General features: G+C 45.6%; 1 long non-coding RNA gene across 2 annotated transcripts; it reads left to right on the top strand.

The window, feature by feature from the left end:
• Window positions 1–1,464: 1,464 nt before the first annotated feature.
• LOC310749889 lies at window positions 1,465–6,148 on the top strand. 2 transcript variants are annotated; one of them, XR_014541859.1, is made up of 4 exons: window positions 1,465–1,504; window positions 2,989–3,045; window positions 3,997–4,120; window positions 5,754–6,148. It is a non-coding gene; the product is annotated as an uncharacterized lncRNA (long non-coding RNA). The 2 variants fall into 2 exon arrangements; XR_014541860.1 differs by lacking the exon at window positions 1,465–1,504 and adding an exon at window positions 1,689–1,769.
• The last annotated feature ends 17,399 nt before the right edge of the window (window positions 6,149–23,547 follow it).

Here is a 23,547-nt window from a genome sequence, read left to right as displayed (position 1 = left end):
CCTCCAGCTGAAGTCCTCAAAGCAGACAATCTATAAACAGACACCAGGAGGTGCTGTATTTAAAGACATGGCCATTCAGCCCTCACTGGTGATATTTGAACTGCAACATAGAAAAGCAATGTGTGATCTAGTGGAGAGATCCCACAATTGCCCCATTTCTTGCACACAAACAGGCCTACTCTCTATCTTCAAATTCTGATTACTTCGTAACAGGCAAACCACCTTGACCTCAATGGAACAAACTCATTGTTTGAAGGTCTGGAGCTCCTTGTACCAGGAACAAACCCATGGCTTCGGCCCAGTGGCCAGAGAGTTGAACATGTCCCATTCTGCAGAATCCATGAAGCCTGAAGAGGGAGCACAGGAGGAAAACCCCAAGTCTTGCTTACTGTTTTGTGACATTTTGATTGGTCTTGATAAAGTTATTGCCTGACTGTGGGCTATTGGATTCTTCTTATCAAGAACAAGACGTTCCTTTTATTCCCACTTTTTGGGGGACTGTCTATCACCGACTCCCTTGAGTTCCTTGCCCTTAAAGAGTGTGACTGATTGATAGTTATTGCAACCTATTGTAATTTTTTTATTTTTAAAATAAATTTATTTATTTGGTTTTTCAAATTAAAATTTCACAGAGATATATCAAACATGAATCATCAAAACAAGATTCCAATGAATCCCCTGGACTTCCATCCTCCCCTTTGTGGGTCCTATTATTTATCATTTCCTTCCTCATCTTTTATGGTAGTCCAAATCTTTTACATCTCCATGGTATCCAGAATTTAAACTACAAGTGATATTACAATCCTACTAACGATTTTAACTGTTTACAGTGGTCTTTAAGATAAGTTATAAATTTTCCCCATTCCTTATTTTTAAAAAATTAAGGAATGGCCACAGGGAGTTGGGTATGTTCAGCCTGGAAAAGATGGAAAGGTGAAAGTTATCTTCAAATATCTGAAGGGCTGTCACACAGAAGATGGAGGAAACTCGTTTCCTGCTGCTCCAGAGAGTGGGAGCAGAACCAATGGATTCAAATGACAAGAATGGCGATTCCAACTAAACGTTAGGAAGAACTTTAAAAGCTGTTTGACAGTGAGACAGATGTATTTGGAAGGTGGTGGACTCTCCTTTGCTGGAGGTTTTTAGACTGAGGTGGATGGTCACCTGTCAGGGATTATTTAGCTGTGATTCCCACATTGCAAGGGAATGACCCTAGGGGTCCCTTTCAACTCTATGGTTCAAGAGTTGGTTCTATGGTTCAAGGCAGCTGAGACTGACCACCTCTCACAAGGCGCCATTAATTGTCTTCTCCACACAGCTGGCCAATCCCATTTTGTAACCTCCTTAACCAAGGATCAAGCATGCATAGGAATTGTGATAGGATGTGGGTTGGGGTGGATGCAGGCCCTGCCCTCTCCTGCCTATCTATAAGGGGAAGATGCAATTGGGGGAGGAGACAGAGGTTCAGCGCAGCACTGAGAGCAACTGGCTTTGAAGGTGAAAGGTAGGAGGACTTTGTAGCAAAGGAGTTTGTTCCAAAAACTGACCTTGGAGAAGGAGGCAGTTACAATGTAAGTGGGAAGTATTCTGAGAAGAGGAACACAGTGAATTCAGGAAATTCAGAACAGAATTATGGAAGGTCTGGAATGAAAACGAGGCAGGCAAGCCAACCCTTTCTATGTGGGACTGTCCTGGGATGCAAAGAATAGCCATCACTTGAGGACATCCATCCAAGCTTTGCATTCAACTGATCAAATACTGGCTTCCAGGTAGATCTCTGCTTTCTCACACAGGGTAACAAACCCTGTAGCTTTCTAAGGGACCCAGACTAAGCTCCTGCCACTTGGGAACTAAGCCATTTCATAGGGGACCTACCCTGTGAAATACTCTCCCTATTGAGAGTTGGAGGTCACCAACGGTGGCGTTTTCGCCATCAGTGAAACACCTGTTTATTTACCCAGCCTTTTACCAACTGCTAGTAAAGCTATTGCCTTTGAGGCCTTTGCTGTTTTCACTTCTAAGTACTCTTTTTTTAGAGATTACTGTCATGTTTTATGATGTGAACCACTCTGGTATTTTTTGATAACAAAAAGCAGTATATAAATTCTGAAAATTAGTTAATTAGTTAATTAAACCCTAAGATCCAGATGGGGAGGCCATAAGTCAGATGAACAGAGGACGTCACTGTATAAGCCTGATTGGCAGTAGAAATAATTATTATTTGTTTGTTTGTTTGTTTATATGCAACCCATCTGACTGGGTTGCACCAGTCACTCTAGGCAGCTGCCAACAAATTAAAACACAGAAAGATATCAAACACTGAAAACTTCCCTGTATAGGAAACTTCCCTATAAAATGATCCCACCTTGCAGAAAAAAGACTCTTGCAATAAATTGCCCTTCAGGAAAACATCAAAGACCTGAGTTTCTCCCAGCAACTGAAAGGCTAAAGCAGAATACAGTTTAGACTCTGGCCTCCTAGACCACACCAAACCACAACTGCTAGCAGAGGAGTTCCAGGGATTGCTTACTCGTGAGTAGGCTGCTTACTCATGAGAAGGCCCATTTTACTCAAGTGTTCCATGGTGACTTGGATATGCATGCTGTGCTGTTGCTTTTCAGCTCAGCCGTGGCCTTCTGAAGGACCAAGGGAGGGGGAGAGAGGGAGAGATTCATAGAATCATAGAATTGTACAGTTAGAAGGGATACCCACAGGGCATCTAGCCCAACTCCCTGCAACCTCCTCCTCTGACAGCTCCAGGGCTTCTTAAGCAGGTCTCTCAGCCTGGAAGGCTTAGCATTTGTTCAGAGGGGACCCTGCCTGCTCCTGGATCTGTGTTCTGGTTGTCCTCTGAGGACTCAGTGTCTGGTATTGGGTCAGAGCTGGGAACGGCATCTCAAAGGAGAGGTGGAGGAGCTTTAGGTGATGAGCATCACAGAAGCAGAGGAGGCCTCTGAAATGGTCCTGAAATCTCCTCTTCCTCTCCAGACAGTATGAAGATCTCAGGGGCTACTGTTGCCTTACTCCTTGCTGTGGCAGCTCTGCGTGAGTCAACCTGACTTTTCAATTTGTACAGTACTATACATTCCAGCCAGGGACGCAGGTGGCACTTTGGGTTAAACTGCAGAGCCTAGGACTTGCCGATCAGAAGGTCAGCGGTTCAAATCCCCGCAACGGGGTGAGCTACCGTTGCTCGGTCCCTGCTCCTGCCAACCTAGCAGTTCAAAAGCACATCAAAGTGCAAGTAAATAAATAGGTACCGCTCTGGTGGGAAGGTAAACGGCGTTTCTGTGCACTGCTCTGGTTTGCCAGAAGCGGCTTAGTCATGCTGGCCACATGACCTGGAAGCTGTATGTACCCGGAAGCAAGATGAGCGCCGCAACCCCAGAGTTGCCGCGACTGGACCCAGTGGTCAGGGGTCCCTTTACCTTTTATACATTCCAGCCACAAAATAATAATAATATACAACCTCTCATAATCATCACAGTATGAGGATGCATTCCACAGTATGAGGATGCTCAACAACTTTGACCTGAACCCCCAAAAAGGGGGTTGATCACTGCCAGTTTTTAACTCTGTGAGTAGATCACAGTCTCTTGGGAGTTGGCCACCCTTGTTAAGTCCAACCCCCTGCAGTGCCTGACAGATGGACACCCAACCTCTTCTTAAAAGCCTCTGAGGAAGGAGAGTCCATCACCTTTTGAGAGAATCCATTCCACCCTTGAATGTTCTCCCTAATGTTTAGGGCTGCGAAGGATATGGCCCTGGATTTGAGAGAAAGACAGGGAGGCCTGGTAGAAGGGAAGACCCACACAGACCCCAGCCCTGATGTCTTTCAACATAAATGCCTCCACACAGAGAGAGACAAGGGGTGCTATCCTCTAGTCAAGTGGATGGTGATGTCTCTGGATGTTTGATGCAAATAAACTCCCATAGCTTTAGCTCTTGGGCATCTTACACATTTCACATATGAATAGCAATGCCTGCTCTCCCCAGCTCTCCAGGCTCGACGGGATGCCCCACCTGGCTGCTGCACTGCCCATTATCCAGGAAGTGTGGTACCCAATGCCGTAGTGGATTATTTCTACCCCGACCCTAAATGCGCTCTGCCTTCTGTGGTGTAAGTTTTGGGGAATGGGTGAAAGTCAAGGTGTCAGTTGCCTAATGGTGGGGGATCAGGAAAGGTGGGAAGCAAAGACTTAAGCATTTGGGAGCTGGGTTTGGGTTTGGGCAGCAGGAACGATAGACTGAGAAAATCAGGAGTGCGTCGGAGGAAAAAGAAGGAGCTGAGACTGATTTTGCTTCCCCACTAGGGAAGGGCAGATCCTTCAGTTTCAATTTCTCTCTATTTTCCCATCTTAAATCCAGCATTTGCAGACATTCTGGTGCACCTTTGTTCCAAAATATGTGAATTCCCCAGGAAAGAGTGCTTGTTTGTATATTATTTTCGCTAACAGAGACATTTTTGTCTGCACTGGAGAACTGTATCCAAAATTCAGAGAAGTCCAAGTGTTTAAGGTGGGTGTGCTGCTTTGGGAAGTGGGGATTTGGCTGGCTGGCTCGCATTTAATGGTGAGCAAAATGAATTTGCTCTACACCCCGCTGAGAACATGGGATCTGTGGCGAGGGCAGGCCTGGTGCCTTTTAACAAGGAAGATGACCTGCCTGCCTGTTTTACCAGTTTTAGAAGTAGAGAAATAATGGAGAAATAAATAGCCCTTGTTCAGTGGCCCATTGAAAATGCATTTGGGACTTTTTAGTCCAGAGAAAAAGCAAGTAAGAGGTGACACGACAGGAGTTTATAAAAATGATGCCTGGCATTAGAAAATGGGTAGAGAAACCCAGCTAGTAAATAATAAAATTGTTGTTGTTGTAAGTCTCCCTCTCTCATAACACTAGGCCATAATGTGACCACACCCTCTGTCCTCCTAGGACAGAGAAAAGAGTCTTTCTTCACGAAGCACATCATTAAACAATGGAACTCCTTCCCTCAGGAGGCAGATAAGGCCACCAACGTAGAAGAGAAAGTGTAAAAGAGAATTAGATAAATTCATGGAGGAGATGGCTCTTGATGGCCACCAAGCCATGATGAGGATGCTTTGCCCTGACAGATGGAACCGGGATGCTTCTCCACAGAGGCGTAGCAAGGGCAGGTGATACCGGTGCAAAAAAAACTGTGTGTCCCCCCCCCCACACACACACACACATTGCAGGCCCCAGAGTTGTTGAGCTTCTTTTAGGGAGGGTTGGCCACAAAACAGATACGCCCGCAGATCTCCTAATCCGACCGATGAGCACATGAAACCGTGCTAGCACTGCCAGCCAGGATTTGCAAGCACTGCCCACTGAGGGTGCCAGCGCCGCCTACCAATCATGAAAATCTGACCACCGATCGCATAAAACCGCCCGACGGGGATGCGAGTGCCACCCGCCAGGGGGTGCCAGGCTGGTCGCCGGGCGGATTTGTGCAGTCAGAGGGTGGATTTTCATGACGACAATCACGCCACTCGTGATCCGCCCAGGGGGATTTTGTCACACACCTCAGGCATGACACCCGGGGTGGACCGCACCCCCCGCACCCCCCTTGTGACGCCCCTGCTTCTCCACTAGAGTGGTTCTCTCTTTTTCAGGCCCCGATTGCTGGTTTCCTACAGACATCTGTTTGGCCACTAGGAGGACAGGAGGCTGGTTGAGATGAACCTGAGCCATTAGGGATTATATTATGCTCTTATGGCTTCTCCTTTCCTTGACAGGTTTATTTTGCTTATCCAGAAGCAGCTCTGCGCTAACCCAAAAGCTGAATGGGCCATTAAACTTGTGAGATTCTTAGACGCAAAGCATGGGATCTCCTCCTGAACCATCGTGGCTCTGCCTGATTTCCATTGTGCGGCTGCAGGATGAATTTATTTCCATACCAAATTGTATGTGTTGATTTATGCACATTAATTTACATATTTAAGTAGCTTTTTCTTTTTTTTCTTTTTTTGCAAGCACTTTGCCCTCTGAACTGAGTGAAAGAGAGCTTGAGAACACATAGCTACAGCCATCTGTATCCCATCTTAGACCAATTGCTGCTTATCTGTTCTGAGCCTGTCGGCAGGTCAGTTCTCTTGCTGGGTTCTTTCAAAAAATAAAGATGTGAGAGGTCTCCTCTCTGTCTCTTGCTGAGTCCTTCTTTTCTCTGGGAATCCCAAAAGGAAGTGGGTTGAGCTAGAAAGTGGGGGGAGGAGCTCCATGACTTCCTCCTGGGTCCATCTTGGAAGGGGAGGGGGGAAACAGGTCATGCCCACAAGATACATTCTATTTTTTTGTTAAATCATTTTTATTAATTTCCAATAAAAAAACATCCAATTAACATATCAAATCATAATCCAATTAAAACAAAAAACTAAAATAAAAAAGACCAAATTGTCATCCAAATTATAATTATTAATTTTTCGAGACTTCCCATAGTCTGGACCTTGAAGCATATCTCCAAATCTCACCCCTGCCTCTCCTCATTGCTTCCATATTTGCTGTAATGTTTCCAAGGGGTTGCTCGAGAGTAAGCAAGCAAATATCTCCCTGCTTGGCTGTGAAGCTTTGCTTTTGCTGCCAAAATAAACCTTATCTGTCCGGAGCCCCACTCTCCCGTGGCTGGCTCAATCACTGGCAGAATCCATGAGTGGGTGGTTCTTAAACTTTCCCCAGCAAAGCAGCTTCTTGACGCCCAGTCTGCGCCTCCCCTCTCTGCGCGGATGCTTTCTGCTCAGGGAGGGTGTGGATGGCGGAGGACCCCTCTCCTCCCCGCTTTTCCCAGGCATGGAGCCACTTCCGACTCCTGCAGCCCCTCTCCACTGGAGGCGTGTTTACTCTCCTCCGTTGAAGAGGAGCTGCTCCCCACGATCCATGGGGGTTCTCTATAATCCATTCGGCTTTTCCTCTCTCCCTCCTGAACCGATGGCAGTTCCCTGACATTTTCCACATCTCAGTTTTAACGCTTTAGCCCACAACATACATTCTAAGTGTTCCTGCACCACCATAAACGTCCTGACATCACACAAAAAATCCTGGGAAGTGTAATTTGTTATGGGTGCTGAGAAATGATAGCAAACCATGCAGAGAGCTACTATTCTGTGCATCTTGAACAAACTGTCGGATTCTTTGGGCAGAAGTAATTAAAGTTCAAGTGGTATCACTGATGCTGTGAATAGGGCTAGAGACAGTTTTGCAATCTGAGGTTCATGTTCTGAGGTTCAAGTTTAAAGTTTATTCAGAGCATCGGAAAAAAACAGGAGTATTGGCTGCCCGGATGCTGCTAGCCCAGAGATGGAAGGAAGAGACAACCCCGACCAAAGAAGAATGGCAGTTTGAAACAAGATTTGAGCTCCACTTTTAATATGGAGATCTGGCTGGAAGAAAAATGGACATTACTGAGACAGAGCTTCCCCGAGTTTTGGTTTTTGGTATAAAGGACTATCAAAAAAACCGGCAGAGAGGAATTGAGAGAGAATTACGAGCCTCGGACGTGAGATCTCCAGGCTGATTGCAGATAGGATGATAGATATTGGTGGGGGATCAAAACCGGGAAAAGGGGGGTGGGGATTGGGAACCTAAAGGGTGTATAACTATATTTTGATTTTTTATTCTATTTTGTCAGGGGTATTAAAAGGGGGAATTCGTGGAAGGGTATTGGGGTCAACCTTAGAAAAAGATTTAAAGAATGGGTACTGAGGTACAAAGATGGATGTTTATAAGCTAAAATTGGTTATATAAAATGAATTAAATACAATAATGAATTAAATATAATAAGGTTAAAAATTGGGGATAAGAACTTGTTGAACTAATAATTGGAAATGGAATACAAGAGAGGGAGGTGTGGGGAAGTCATGGAAATATGTTATTGAAAAAAAGGTTGTAAAAGATGAGTGTTTGTTTTTTTGTTTTTTTCCTTTTTTGTTTTTTCTTTTTTAATCTTTTTTGTCTTTTTGGAAAATCTTAATAAACATTTTTGGGGAAAAAAAACAAAGAAGAATGGCAGTTCAAGTTGATGGACTATGCTGAAACGGCAAAATTAACTGGGAAGCTCAGGAATCAAGAAGAAGAGAAATTTTAAAAGGAATGGGAAATGTTCATGTCAGGGAACTGACATCGGAGCCAGAAGTGGAGGCAGGTCTCCCAAGCGATGCCGGAGAAGGGCCAAGCAGGGAGAGAGGAGACTCATCAGCTGGGGAAGGAAATCAGCGTAACACCAGGGATAAAGGGGGGGCTGAGGGGGGAATCGGAGCGAGGGCTCCAGGACTCTTCGCTGGAGACCAGCGGGGAGAGCACAGGTCCTCCGCTACCCACACCCACCCTGCGCAGAAGACTTCCGCGCAGGGAAAGTAGGCGTAGACTTGGCGTCAAAGAACTTCTTTGCTGGAAGAAGTTCAAGAAACGCCCACTGACGGATTCTGCCAGCAACTGAACAGCCAAGGAGTGGATGGCTGTCCAGCGAGAAACGGTTTAACCAGGCAACCTGGCCCAGAGCGGCGGTAACTTACGCACAAGCAACCCCTAATGCCATTACAGTTCATAATGTATATACTAAATCATTGCAAATAGGTTGAAACATTAGCAGGCTTTTATATGCACTTGTAATGTAATAGAAACTACAGATAATTTAGGAAGATGGAAATTTTGGAGAAGTATTGATATGCAGATGAAAATAGAAATAAAAAGACTCATGGATGGGATGGGGGGGAGTCAGTAATCTCGAGTAATCAGAGTAATCTCAATATGTGAATGTGTAAGACGTTTAGAGGTAATTTTATCACTTTCCTTTCTTGTTTCTCTTTCTTTCTTTCTTTCTTTCTTTCTTTCTTTCTTTCTTTCTTTCTTTCTTTCTTTCTTTCTTGTTTCTTGTTTCTCTTCCTTCCTTTCCTTTCCTTTCCTTTTGAAAATCAAATAAAACAATTATTAAAACAAAAACAGGAGTATCATGGAGGATCCTAAGGCAATTGACGGCTACTAGCGACAAAGGCTATGCTCTACCTCCACAAGTTGGAGACCATAATACCTCTGAATGCCAATTGCTGGAAACCACAGGAGGGCAGAGCGCTCCTGTGCCCAGGTCCTGCTTGTAGGCTTCCCAGAAGAGGCATCTGGTTGGCCACTGGGAGAAGAGGATGCTGGACTAGATAGGCCATCGACCTGACCCATCTTATGGAAGCCTCCTTCAAAGCAAAATGCCCTCACTTTTCAGACCCAGTCACAGCAAAGGGGAAGAGAAGAACGAAAAGGGCTTTCCTGGTTCTCCTTTTTCCACCCTCCTCCTGCTGCCTCGGCTTTCGAGGACAGTTTCCTGCTTCTACAGGGCCAGGAACCAAGGGTAGAGCAAAACCCCTTTTGTCATTGTGCAATACTTGATTTCCTCTGGGGATATATTTAGCCACACGCCACAAATCACGCAGGGTTGAAGCCGGCCATGGCCCACGGAAAAGGGATATTGCATCGCCGGCAGGCTCTTGGTGGCTGCTCTCCTCTTCCTCAGCCAGCCACCTCTGGCAGCGGAAACATGGGGGAATGCCCTGTTCTCATAGAAACATGGGGAGCTGTGAGTCCGTTGGTCTATCTAGCTCAGTATTGCCTACACTGACTGGTAGAGGCAGCTCTCCAAGGTTTCAGTCTCAAGGGTCTTTCTCAGCCTGACCTGCAGTTGCTGAATATGGAAACTGGGAGATCTTCTGCAGTGCATTTCCTGGGGTTGGACTAGATGACTCTTAGGGTCCCTTCCAACTCGACAAAACGATGATTCTATGCAAAGCAGGTGCTCTGCTACTGAGCTATGGCCTTTCCCCAAAGAATAACGTAAGATTCCAGTCCTCATGATTGATTTGAATAGGAACGCAGGAAACAACCTTACTGGTCCATTTAACTCAGTATTGTCTGCGCTGGCTGGCAGCAGCTCTCCAGGGTTTCAGTTCCAGCACTGACTGGAGATGCTGAGGCTTGAAACAGGAAGACCTCTTGCAGATGCTCCATCTATAGAAACAGCCATAATTTTGCCACATCCATACCATGCATCTGAAGTGTGGCTTAGGGGTTAGATTGTTGGACTAGAACCTGGGAGACCAGGGTTCAAATCCCCACTCAGCCATTACACTCACTGAGTGACCTTTGTGGCCAGTCACTGCCTCTCAGCCTGACCTACCTCACAGGGTTGTTGTGGAGATTAACTGAGGAACGGGAGAACCTTCAGCTCCTTGAAGAAGGAAGTGGGCTTTAAATGTAATAAAGAAAAGCAATCATATATCACAAGGGTCCTGGGAACTGTGGTTTGTATAGTCTCATGCCCAAAGCTTAAATAAAATATTTCAAGGGGGGGGGTCCTAGGTCATTTCCAGAGGAGGAAGATGATGCCCCTGTTTGACAAATGTGAGCATGGGGCTGATTGGGATGCTTTTTTATTCCTAGAATCATAGAATTGTGGAGCTGGAAGGGACCCCAAGGGTCATCTAGTCCAACACCCGGCAATGTATCCATTAAATAAAAGAATATCTCATCGAGCTGCAGAGTCATTCTCTTATTCATCTGTTCTTGGAAGCTCACATCTGTTGAGTCGGCTCCTCTGCCAATTGCAGACATAACAAAACCATTCTTGGAGGGACCCTCCCTTCTTTCCAAGATTGTACAATCATCTCTCTTGCAATTGCCAATTTGAAAGTTAGCATTTCTTTTCTTTTCTTTCAATGGGTGTCTTCTGTAACATTCCAGTATGTCGCAATAGAGAAATACATAAATAAATGGGGGCAAGGAATCAGAGTCAACCTCTTGGATGAGCACGTTTCACCGCTGACTGCGACGCTGCAGCGATCTCTGGCAGTGGCATAGCGTGGGGGGTGCAGGGGGGGCCGGCCGCACCGGGCGCAACATCTGGGGGTTAGGGTTAGGGGGCGCAAATCCACGGGTTAGGGGGCACAAATTACTTGCCTTGCCCCGGGTGCTGACAACCCACGCTACGCCACTGCTCTCTGGTGGTCAAGAGGAGCTATTGCTGCTGCCGCCTCTCTCACTGCGCATTTTTTATAAATGCAGTTCCATAGGCATTTCTTGCATTTCTGTGCTCTGGGAGCACAACAAATCGTCTGTCTCTAGAAGTCTTCTTCGTCGTTGCAGCACGAAGGTGTAGCCTGGAGAGCAGCAAAGGAAAGGCATGGAAGAAAGCTCTCACAAGTTGCGGCTAGTCACGTTTTGATCCTGCGTTTGTGTCTTAAAGGATGCTGATCCCCATAAGTTAACTTTACTATTACTATTACTATTACTATTATTATTATTATTATTATTATTATTATTATTATTATTATTATTTAAACAACGACTCTAACCAATTCTTCAGTTAAAGGTTGTCCTACTGCAGACAGCTCTTTCAAACCAGTCAATGGATGCTCCTTACACTACCTCAGTAATCCTCACAACAGCCCTGCAAGGTTGATCAGAAGTATCACCCCCCACACACACACGCACACAAACACACACTGTTGCAGATGAGAAGAGTGATTGGCCTCAGGCTACCTTGCAAGGTCATGGCTAATGATGATGATGATGATGATAATTTATTATTTATACCCCACCCATCTGGCTGGGTTTCCCCTGCCACTCTGGGCGGCTTCCAACCGAATATTCAAAACAATACAAGCTGAGGGCAAATTCAGGCTGGAAATTCCTCTCTTCCCCTTAACACTCTTAGTCAGGATGCTCTCTCCCTAGGAATGAAGGTGAGGCAGCCGTGTGAGGCTAGGCCCCCTTCCTCTCCAGGTGCTTATGCTGGGCACCCACCATTTCAGAGATCAGCTCCATGAGCAGCATGCAGACATCATCTTGGTACTCATCCATCTTCCCCTAGAAAATCCCCAGCAGCCCAGAGGGGTGCTGACGGGCTGTTGGGGGAGCAGAAGGGGGCGTCGCTCAGTGCCAGAGCACCTCCCTTGCATGCAGAAGGTCCCAGGTTCAACCACACACCCCGACACTTCCAGATAGGGCTAGGAGAAGATCCTGCCTGAACCCCTGGAGAGTTGCTACCTGTCAGTGAGGGCAATGGACCAGTAGGTCTGACTTATACTAAGGCAGCTTCCTAGGTTCCACTTTTCTTCCAAGGAGCTCATGGTTCTCTTCCTCCCCTGGCCCAGGGCTTCATGGCTGAATGGGGATTAGAACACTGGTCTCCCATGCACCACACTGGCTCTGGCCTAGTTTGCACATCATGGAAAATCAAACTGTTTATACCCCATTTTAGATCACAGTGAAAGACTGGCTGGCCCAAGATTATCTTCTTATGTTCTTTTGGGACATTTTGGTGCTCCTCGTCATGGTGGATTTTGGAGCAAGCCCTCTCTTCTTCTTCTTCTTCTTCTTCTTCTTCTTCTTCTTCTTCTTCTTCTTCTTCTTCTTCTTCTCTGAAAAGGGATTCTTGGCAAATGCGTGGACTCAACATCTCCTGGGGCTCTTCGCAATTTGCTCACAAAGCACCAAGAATGCAGCGGTTACATGGATATGTTTGCTTTTCCATGAATCAAAGCTGGGTCTCTGCGTCGGCTGCCATTGCACTGAGCTGGAAAACATGCAAGTCGAAACATTTTACGAGCCACAGAAATCTGATCAGCTGCAGAGATCTGTTGTGATTAAGGAATGTCTATTAAAAAATTCCAAGGCGCTGAGTGGCAGGTGTTGCTTCCTGGAAATGTCACCATCATGCTTGTCATAAGAATGACGCGACCAGAGGCATTTGGCAGATCTAGGAACATAGTTATGTTTATCAGTTCCATAGAAATATTGGGAGGGCAAGGTTTGCTTGCGCAAAAGCACCAAAGTGGGCATGGATTGGGTAACCCGGATTGGCTAGGATGTGAGGGAATTTCACTGGGAAAATAGCAGCACCCTGGGGGCCTGTCTGAGGGATAGGGGTCTCCTAAAGACTCTCAGTGCCCTTAGCAAACTACAGTTCCCAGGATTTTTGGGGAATGCGTAATGCAGACGAGGCCTCTGTGTCTGAAACAGGAGAGGACTCTGCGTTCCTCCTTTTCCCTGGAGCTGCCAGGATTGTCACAAAGCCTGATTTACTCGCTGGGTTCATAGCGGAGGCTCCAAAGTGAAAATAAAGAGGTTGGGGGGGCAGGGAGAACAAAGGCTTTCTGTGCAAATTATTATTCCTACACAGGGGCTTGTTGACTGGGCTTTGCGGGGTTTTCTTTCAGATTCGTTTGCGGCTTTGAAGAGAGCCGCTGCCTGCCCTGAATTATTTACACCTCGCTGGCAAGAGGCTGTCTGGGAAAATCCCGCAGAAAGGGAGCATGGCCTCCTGACTCAGTGACCTGGTGCTGCTCACCAGAGGAAGCAGCTGTGAAAAACAACCAGGAGAGCAAGAGACCAGGATAGAGGAGGAGGATGCAGCTTGTGCCTGGAGCCAAGCAGAGGAGATTTGGGGAGAGGGCTGTGACTCAGCAGTAGATAGGGAGCGGCAAAACTTCTCTGTTTCGCTTTCTTCCCATTTTTCATTCTTCTCGTCTTCCAGCTCAGTTCTCGGCATTTCCACATCTGCTTACGATTTAAAAACCAAAAAAACTATTCCTCATGAGAATTCAGCAGTGAATTTCTCCTATTAGACATACTTTTGCGTGCAATTTTTCCCCACAATCTCCCCATTATATAATGCATTTTGGTGTGTTATTATCATGAATATATACATAATTAGGCATGCTTTATATTCATAATATGCATTTGGAGAGCCAGTGGTTAGAGTGCCAGACTAGGACCTGGGAAAGGCCAGGGTTCAAATCCCCGCACTTGGCCGTGAAGCTCACTAGGTGGTTAGCTTGGGGGCCAGCCATTGCCTCTTTGTCTAACCTACTTCACAAGGTGGTTGTGAAGATAAAATGGGGAGGTACACCACTCTGAGCTCCTTGAAGGGTTAGGTTGGGACACAAATGCAACAAATAAATAATTCTTCGGCTGGAGAGCTCCACTGCAAAATTCAGAGCAGTATGAAATTTGCAGGGTGGTTCTGTGTTTCTGGTTTGTTCATATATATATATATAAGGAAACAAAAAAGTGTATAAAACATATAGAACAGAGAGTGACTAAAAAGGACAAAAAGACTGTAACGTCGTACATGCTTGTCCAGTGTTTCAGTTTGCATTTTTATTTTTTAAAGTATGAATCTGGAATTTTTGCTGATAAATGCAGACTGAACTGAATTTCTCTTTCCCACCTGCCCCATTCCCTCCTGGCAGAGCACTTCCTCTACATGCAGAGGGCCCCAGAATAGGCCAGACAAGCCCTGGCATCCCAAAGTCGGTCTGGGAAAGATCTGGAGCTGCCAGTCAGTGTAGATTACACCAGCCTGCACCAACACTGACTTCAATTTACTCATTAGAACCTAAGAACATAAGGAGAGTCTTCTGGGTCAGGCCAATGACCCATCTAGTCCAGCATCCTATTCTAACAGTGGCCAGCCAGATTCCCTGAATGCAAAACCCACAAGCAGGACACTTGGCACAAGCGCCCTCTCCCCTCCTGATGTTTCCAGCAACTGGGATTCAGAAGCACTGCTGCCTCCAACTGTGGAAGCAGAGCAAAGCCATCATGGCTAGCAGCCATCAATAGCCCTCTCCTCCATGTACATGTCAAATCTTCCTTTTTTTTTTTTTAAATATTTTTATTTTTCCATAAAACACAGTACAACAAACATAAACATACAAAAACAAAAACAAAACAAAAAAAATGTATCATTTCATATCCTAATTTCATATCCTATCTTCCCCGACTTCCTCATGCTTCCCCTTTCTGTATTCCAAATTCTTATCGATTGTTCAGCAAATCTTCCCTTGTTTTAATTTAAATTTAGACTATTCTTCCTTATTTTCCTTGTCTTAACCATTGCTAATAGTAACCATTTACTTTCCAGTCCAACATCATTCTAACTTTCATTAACTTTATGATATTTCTTTAAATAGTCCTTGAATTTTTTCCATTCTTCTTGCGCTGCTTCTCTTCCCTGGTTTCGGATTCTGCTCGTCATTTCTGCCAGGCCCATATAGTCTATCACCTTCATCTGCCATTCTTCCAGTGTGGGTAGTTCTTGCGTCTTCCAGTACTTCGCAATGAGTATTCTAGCTGCTGTTGTAGCATACATAAAGAAAGTTATATCCGTCTTTAACACCCCTTGGCCGACAATACCCAAGAGAAAGGCCTCTGGTTTCTTGGTGAAAGTATATTTAAATACCTTTTTAAGTTCATTATAGATCATTTCCCAGAATGCCTTAATCTTCGGGCAGGTCCACCAAAGATGAAAAAATGTACCTTCAGTTTCTTTACATTTCCAACATTTATTGTCAGGCACATGGTAAATCTTTGCAAGCTTGACTGGGGTTATGTACCACCTATATATCATTTTCATAATGTTTTCTCTTAAGGCATTACATGCCGTAAATTTTATCCCGGTGGTCCACAACTTTTCCCAATCAGCAAACAAAATATTATGACCAATGTCCTGAGCCCATTTTATCATGACCGATTTGACCGTTTCATCTTGTGTATTCCATTTCAGCAGCAGATTGTACATTTTGGACAAGTTCTTAGTACTGGGTTCTAACAGTTCTGTCTCCAATTTTGATTTTTCCACCTGGAAGCCAATTTTACTGTCCAGTTTAAACGCTTCATTAATTTGATGGTAGTGAAACCAATCTCTCACCTTCCCTTTTAATTTCTCAAAACTCTGCAATCTCATTTTGTCCCCTTCCTTTTCCAAAATTTCCCAGTATCTTGGCCACTTGGGCTCCATATTTAACTTTTTAACTGCCTTAGCTTCCATTGGCGACAGCCACCTTGGAGTTTTATTTTCCAGCAAGTCTTTATATCTGTCCCAGACATTTAGTAGTGCTTTTCTGACAATATGATTTTTAAAACTTTTATGTGCTTTAACCTTGTCATACCACAAATATGCATGCCACCCAAAAATGTTATTAAAACCTTCCAAATCCAAAATGTCTGTGTTTTCAAGAAGTAGCCATTCTTTCAGCCAGCAGAAAGCTGCCGCTTCATAATAAAGTTTAAAGTCTGGCAGGGCAAACCCCCCTCTTTCCTTTGAATCCGTTAGTATCTTAAATTTAATTCTGGGCTTTTTGCCCTGCCAGACAAATTTAGATATGTCTTTTTGCCACCTCTTGAAACAATCCATTTTATCAATTATTTGCAATGCTTGGAACAAAAACAACATTCTTGGCAATACATTCATCTTTATAGCTGCAATACGGCCTAACAAGGAAAGCTTCAAGTTGGACCAAATCTCCAAATCTTTTTTCACTTCTCTCCAAGTTTTTTCATAATTATCTTTAAACAAATTCACATTTTTAGCTGTCATATTTATACCCAAATATTTCACTTTTTTAACCACAGTCAACCCTGTCTCATTCTGGAACCTTTCCTTTTCTATCTGTGTCAAATTTTTCTCCAAAACCTTTGTCTTAGACTTATTCAATTTAAATCCTGCCATTTGACCAAACTCTTGAATTATTTCCAAAACTCTTTTCGTGCTAGCTTCTGGCTCTTGCAATGTAAGTACTAAGTCATCTGCAAATGCTCTCAGTTTATATTGTTTGGCTCCGACCTGAATCCCTTTAACCAACTGGTCCCTCCTGTCAAATCTTCCTTTAAAGCCGTCTAGCTTGGTGGTTATGACTGCCTCCTGTGGAAGTGAGCTCCACAGTTTAACTCTGCGCTATTGGTGCTGTGGGTTAAACCACAGAGCCTAGGACTTGCCGATCAGAAGGTCGGCGGTTCAAATCCCCACGACAAAGTGAGCTTCCGTTGCTCGGTCCCTGCTCCTGCCAACCTAGCAGTTCGAAAGCACGTCAAAGTGCAAGTAGATAAATAGGTACCACTCCGGCGGGAAGGCAAACAGCATTTCCGTGCACTGCTCTGGTTCACCAGAAGCGGCTTAGTCATGCTGGCCACATGACCCAGAAGCTGTACGCTGGCTCCCTCGGCCACTAAAGCGAGATGAGTGCCGCAACCCCAGAGTCGGCCACCACTGGACCTAATGGTCAGGGGTCCCTTTACCTTTACCTTATTGGAAGAAGGACTTTCTTTTATCTGCCCTGAATTTTCCAGCATTCAGCTTCACTGAGCTAAAAGTAGGTTGCAGGCAGAGATGCTGGGATACAGAGGCATGCTGGATTTACGTGTGACTCCAAGGCTCTGGCTCTGGGGAAAACAAGGCTTTTGGGGGTGTTAATGCTGTGAGCCCATCCGTCTTCGGCTCAGGTTGTATATACGTGTAAATAAAACCATATATCCTAAAAATACCACAGTCTCCACTGTTCCTCATTCGAGGAGACCGAACCCTGGGTGAGCATCGGGAACCCCTGAAATCTTGCACCACTTAGAGATTGGGGTGGCAGCTAAGAATACAACAAAATAAGGAATATGAAAAGGAGAGCAGGAATCACCAGGACTACAAAATGGGCAAATAAAGTCATTTTGTTTATTCATCTTCGTCATCTTAGTCATGACCCCATGAACCAGAGCATGCCCTGGAAACTCTCACTTTCTTCTCAAAGTTTCTCCTTTTTTATGTCCATGGAGTTTTCTTGGCAAAATACTGCAGTGGATTGCCAGTTCCCTCTCCAGGTGGATCACATTTAGTCTAAACTCTCAGCTATGACCTGTCCGTCTTGGGTGGCCCTGCATGGCACAGCTCATAGCTTCTTGAAGTTATTCAAGCCCCTTTCGCCACAACAAGGCAGTGATCCATGAAGGGATAAAGTCATTAGCATCATACAAATAGGTAAGTTCTTATCTAAAGTAGCACTAGTATCAATACCTAATTCAGCTTCTCTGTTTCATCTTTTGCAACAGCTTCTCTGTTTCACCATACTACAAACTGGAGTTTCCTCACGATCGGTCACTTAATTTATTTGTGTGTGCAGTGCTCTTCTTCTTCTTCTTTTCACTTTTTCCATCCTGGCAAGTGATCCCGTATGTCATCAAATATTCAGCCAGCCAAGCTCAAAGCAGACACCATGAATTGCCAGGTCAGCATCACGGCAGCTAACCAGAGACCCATGGAAATTCCCCCAGAGCAGGCCAAAGAAAAAAGGGGAAGGAAGGATGGAAGGAAGGAAGCCAATCAGTCAGTCGATGAGCTAGTTGGCCTCCGGAAAGTATTGGCTCTGAAGTTCCTGGGAGGGGAAGGTCCGCTTTTCTCCATCATGACATCTCAAACGCAGCAGCTACTTGCCTCGTAATGGAAAGGCTGCCTCAATGGGCGGAACTGACACTACTGCAGGTGTCACAGAACGCCCATTCCACATTTGTAAGAACTCGGTCATTTAGTGTGGCAGTGGCTACCCTTTGGAACTCCCTGCCTCTTGATTTGAAGCAGGCACCTTCACCATATTCCTTTCACTGTTAAAAATATTCTTGTTTAGACAAGCCTGCCCAGATGCTTAGAAAGCTGGTGTGAATTTTAATCTGCTTTTAGTATTTTAACTTTGTGTATGTTTTAAAGTATTGCAAACTTTTCTTGATTTACATCTTTTAGTAAATCAAGTGGTGTGTAATTTTTTATGAAATAAATAATAATAAAGCAAAAGACCTCAGGAGAGCCCTGCTGGATTAAGCCATCTGGATTAAGCCTGCTCCGTATGGACTACAATTCCCATCATCCCTTGCAGTCAGCACAGCTGTGCTAGAGTAAACAGGTTGGCCACACTACCTGGTAGTGATGGGGATGGCAGCCCAGTCTAGTCTAACATTATATATTCCATACTGTTCAACAGGAGGTCTCTGGGAAGTCCACAAGCAGGGCATGACTGCATCACCTTTTCTCTGATATTCTCCACCACCATTCAGTGGTAGACTGCCCCTCAACATGTAGGTTCCATAGCAGCATCACTGCTAACAACCATTGATAAAATCCTCCTCTTCCTCCAAACATAAGAACACAGGAACACTACTGAATCAGGCCAATGGCCCATCTAGTCCAGCCTCCTGTTCTCGCAGTTGCCAACCAGATGCCCGCTATGGGGAACCTGCAAGGAGAATTCGAGCACAAGAATTTGTCTCCGTGAATGTCGCTAATCCCTTTTTTTAAACAAGTCATCTCACCTTAGTGCCAGCAAGCTGCAGAAATTTATTTATTTTATCTTATTCACTTCTTTTCATTTCCAACTCCACATTTCTATGATTCTGTCCCACTAAAAGCACAAGAAGCTCGCTTTAAAAGAGAAGGAGCTGAGAATTCGAGGTGGGGCCTTACATCTCTCCCCAAAGCCCTGTCTACAGCTGTGATCTTTCTCTCTGTCCACCCTGAAGGCTTCAGACTGCTCTGGCAGCACTCTGCATCCCTGGGAAAATCCCCCAGCCTGGCCTCCTTATGGGAAAATTCCAGACAGTTTGCCCTTATCGTTGCTTCTTGGGACCACTGTTCCGGCTATGACTAGGAATAATGAGCCACATAGCAAAACCTGGCAGACCTGCTTGGAATTCTGAGAGATAGGGTTGGTGAGGGGGTGTCTAGTGTCAGAAGGAAAACAATGGGTCCTTTGCAGTGCTGCCATTCACAATCCAAGTGGGAGGAAGAGTTCCTGGCATTGCTGTCCTGCACCCCACCTCCCTGCTTGTAGGCTGCCAAGCCACCCAGGTGTGAGGATCCTTTCAGGGCTCACAGGAGCCCCTCCAGAGAGCAATGCCTTTGGAATGAAACAGCTGTGGTGGCGATGACTCACCCTTCAAATCAGACACATGCCGGTCTCTGAGATCTCCATTGGACCACTGAATCACCTCCTCCCCCCTGTCACCCTGACAATATGTGGGTGTTTCATGAGCCCTATGGAGGTGTCATGGAGGGGGTGGTTGGATCCTGAATGGGAGCTGGCGCTGGAGAACCCCGGATGAGGATGGGGGAGGTGAAATTGGGACCCTGAGAGCTTTCTGAGCCCCAGGGGTGGGGGAGAGAAAGATTAGTAGCCCAAGGAGGGGAGAATCATAGAAACAGATAATTGTAAGGTTGAATGGGACTCCCAAAGGTCCTCTAGTCCAACTGCCATGCAGGAATCACAGCTAAAGAATTCCTGGCAGGTGACCATCCAACCTTAGCTTTAAAACCTCCAAGAGTTGGGCCACCTAGGCCCATCCAGCACCCATTTCCTGCTCCCCACTTCCATGCAGATCAACACATTTTCCCATCCACAATGTCTCATTAGGATCAAGTCAGGTTAGGGTCACTGGATCAAACAATCCCCCAAACTTCCACCAGGCACCTGTTCTGGATTTCCACAGCCGTCATGGTACCGGCAAGAACATCAGCTGTAGGAAGCTGCAAATTGTGCTGAGTTCAGGCCATTGGGATCCATCTAGGTTCAGTATCTTCCACAGGGCAGGTGCCACCACCAAGAAGGCCCTCTGACTGGCAGCAGCTCTCTGGGGTTACAGGCAAGAGGCATTACAAGTCCTACCTGGAGATGCTATCAGGGATTGAACCTGAGATCCTTCTGCATGTGCTACCTGGGATGAGTAGCTCATACTGCAGAAGACAGAATCAGGATTCAAGATCACCGTAACAGATTGAAAAACTGGGCCAAAAACTAACAAAATGAATTTGAATAGGGACAAACTTATGTTTCTGCACTTAGGCAAGAATAATCAGATGCCCAAATATAGGATCGGGGACACCTGGCTTGACAGCAGCATGTGTGAAAAGGATCTAGGCCGGGGTCTTAGTGGACCATGAGTCAACAGTGTGAAGGAGCAGCAAAAAAACAGCTCATGCAATTCTAGGTTGCATCAACAGAAGTCTAGTATCCAGATCAAGGGAAGTCATAGCACCATCCATTTTTGTCTTGGTTAGACCACACCTGGTGTCCTGTGTCCAGTTTGGTTCAAGGGGGATACTGACAAGCTGGAAGGTGAGCAGAGAAAGGAGAGCAAGATGATCAAGGGTCTGGAAACCAAGCCTTATGAGGAATGGTTGATGGAATTGGGAATGTTTAGACTGGAGAAGAGGAGATGGAAATAATAATAATAATAATAATAATAATAATAATTATTATTATTATTATTATTATTATTATTGTTATTATTATTATTATTATTATTTTCTACCCCACCCATCTGGCTGGGTTTCCCCAGCCACTCTGGGCTGCTTTCAAAAGAACATTAAAAACAGAATAAAGCTTCAAACATTAAAAACTTCCCTAAACAGGACTTCCTTCATAAGTCTTCTAAAAGTCAGATAGTTGTTTATTTCATTGACATCTGACGGGAGGGCATTCCATAGGGTGGGCGCCACCACCAAGAAGGCCCTCCGCCCGGTTCCCTATAAGCTTACTTCTCGCAGTGAGGGAACCGCCAGAAGGCCCTCGGATCTGGACCTCAGTGTCCGGGCAGAACAATGGGGGTGGAGACACTCCTTCAGGTATACTGGAGGATGATGCTGGCGAGGTAATATGAGAACCATTTTCAAATATCTGAAGGGCTACAGCCAGGAAGCTTGTTTTCTCCTGCTCCAGAGGGGAGGACCTGAACCAACAGATTCAAATTACTAGAAAGAAAATGCCAACCAAACATTATGAGCAACTTTCTTACAGTAAGAGCTGTTTGAAGGTGGAATGGACTCCCTCAAAAGATGGTGGACTCTCCTTCCTTGGAGGTTTTTAAGCAGAGGTTGGTTAGCCATCTGCCAGGGATGCCTTGGTTGTGATGCCTGCGTTGCAGGGGGGTCAGACTAGATGACCCTCGGGTTCCCTTCCAACTCTACAACACTGTGATAAGAGCCTGGAAACCAAGCCTTATGAAGAAGGGTTGAGGGAATTGTGGGTGCTTAGAAGAGACTGGTGGGATGAACTGACAGGGTGATAGCAAGGAGAACCCCAGGAACGCAACATCTTTAGAGTGCTATTGTCGGAGCACTCAAGAATTCAGGTGTAAGCAAATGGTGCCAATTCTGGGGGAAAGACGCTGTTGTGGAAACATTGATGCTCCTTCCGACAAGCCTCACCCGGGATAGCCCTTGAGGTCTGAATGGGAAGTGAATTGCCTGTTTCTCAATGAAATGCAGAGTTTCAAGTGACTCACCAATCACGTTTTTGCTCAGTCACCGCCGATTTCAATGAATTTTTAACTCCATTCACGAAATTGCTTTCTGCCTGCTCATCAACTACAGCAGCCCTCTGAGTGTGAGTCAAGACTGCACAGAAGTTTTGTACGATGCAACAAGTTGGCTGTCGTGGAAAAAGAAGCTATGGGGAGGCATCCAAAACTGGAGGAGTTTAGAAGGAAAGTCTTGCAAGAGTAGCCCAAAGTCCATTCAGCCAGCACTTAAAGACAGACTTACGTGATGCATACTTTCTGGGGATGAACCAAAATTCACCCCCTTTCCTCTTAATTTTGGCATGTAGTTCTTCAACCAAGCAACAAGTATGAAAATGTAGTCATCCTCCATCTTGCCCCTCTCTTATGTGCAGCCGATTCTCAACTTATGCAGGGGTTATGTTCCGGGAGACAGCGCGTAAAGCCAAATTCACAGAATTGTAGAGCTGGAGGAACCATCAGGGTCATCTAGTTCAACCCCCGGCAATGCAGGAATCTTTTTTCCAACGTAGAACTTGAACCCGGGACCCTGAGATTAAGAGTCTCATGCTCTACTGACTGAGCTATCCCAGCTTAGGCACCGAAGCGCCCTCTCCGATTGCATGGAGCCCAGACAGCCCTGTGGTTTTCCCCGGAGCTGAGGGCGATGAAACAATCGTTGAGACAGCTAGAGCGCCGGTGGCAGAAAACTCATTCTGAATCAGACCGGACAGGCTCAACGTCGAGCCTACCAAGTGGCAATGGCGACGGCGAAGAGGGCCTTCTTCGCCGCCTCCATTGCATCTGCAGAAAACAGCAGCACAAGACTTTTTCAGGTGGTTCGCAATCTATCGGAACCACCTGCACCACCGGGGCCTGGTAGGGACCCCAAGATCTCCTGCAATGCTTTTGCAAAATTGTGAGTTACCTGTATTGCATTGCCTTTTCCTCCAAGGAGCTCAAGCAGTGATGGACATGGTTCTTTCCCTCCTGGTTTTATCCTCACAACAACCCTGTGAGGTAGGTTAGGCTGAGAGGCAGTGACTGGTCCCCAATCACCTAATGAACTTTATGGCTGAGACGGGATTTGAACTGTGGTCTCTCCCAGGCCCTAGTCCGACACTCTAACCATAGCTGTCAACTTTTCCCTTTTCTTGTGAGGAATCCTATTTGGAATAAGGGAATTTCCCTTTAAAAAGGGAAAACGTTGACCGCTATGACTCTAACCACTATGCCACACTAGCTCTCTACATTCCCCCTTAAGCTCAGGTGAGCTACCTGTGAAGCAGGTGGGGTGGTAGTTAATGAGGATCTTCTTAAAAAATATATATATTTGCAGCAGGACAGAAGCTGGTGTGAAGTTGCATACAGATTCAAGCCAGATCTTCCCCATCCTGTTCCCTAGACTGTGCGCACCTCTGCCCCATTTCACTAGATGGATTTGTTCCATGGATATACTTTCCA

The sequence above is a fragment of the Podarcis filfolensis genome (assembly GCF_964270895.1).
Source record: "Podarcis filfolensis genome assembly, chromosome: 15".
Classification (NCBI taxonomy): Eukaryota; Metazoa; Chordata; class Lepidosauria; order Squamata; family Lacertidae; genus Podarcis; species Podarcis filfolensis.
Note: the sequence above shows the minus strand (reverse complement) of the source record. Positions and strands in the feature narration are given on the sequence as shown.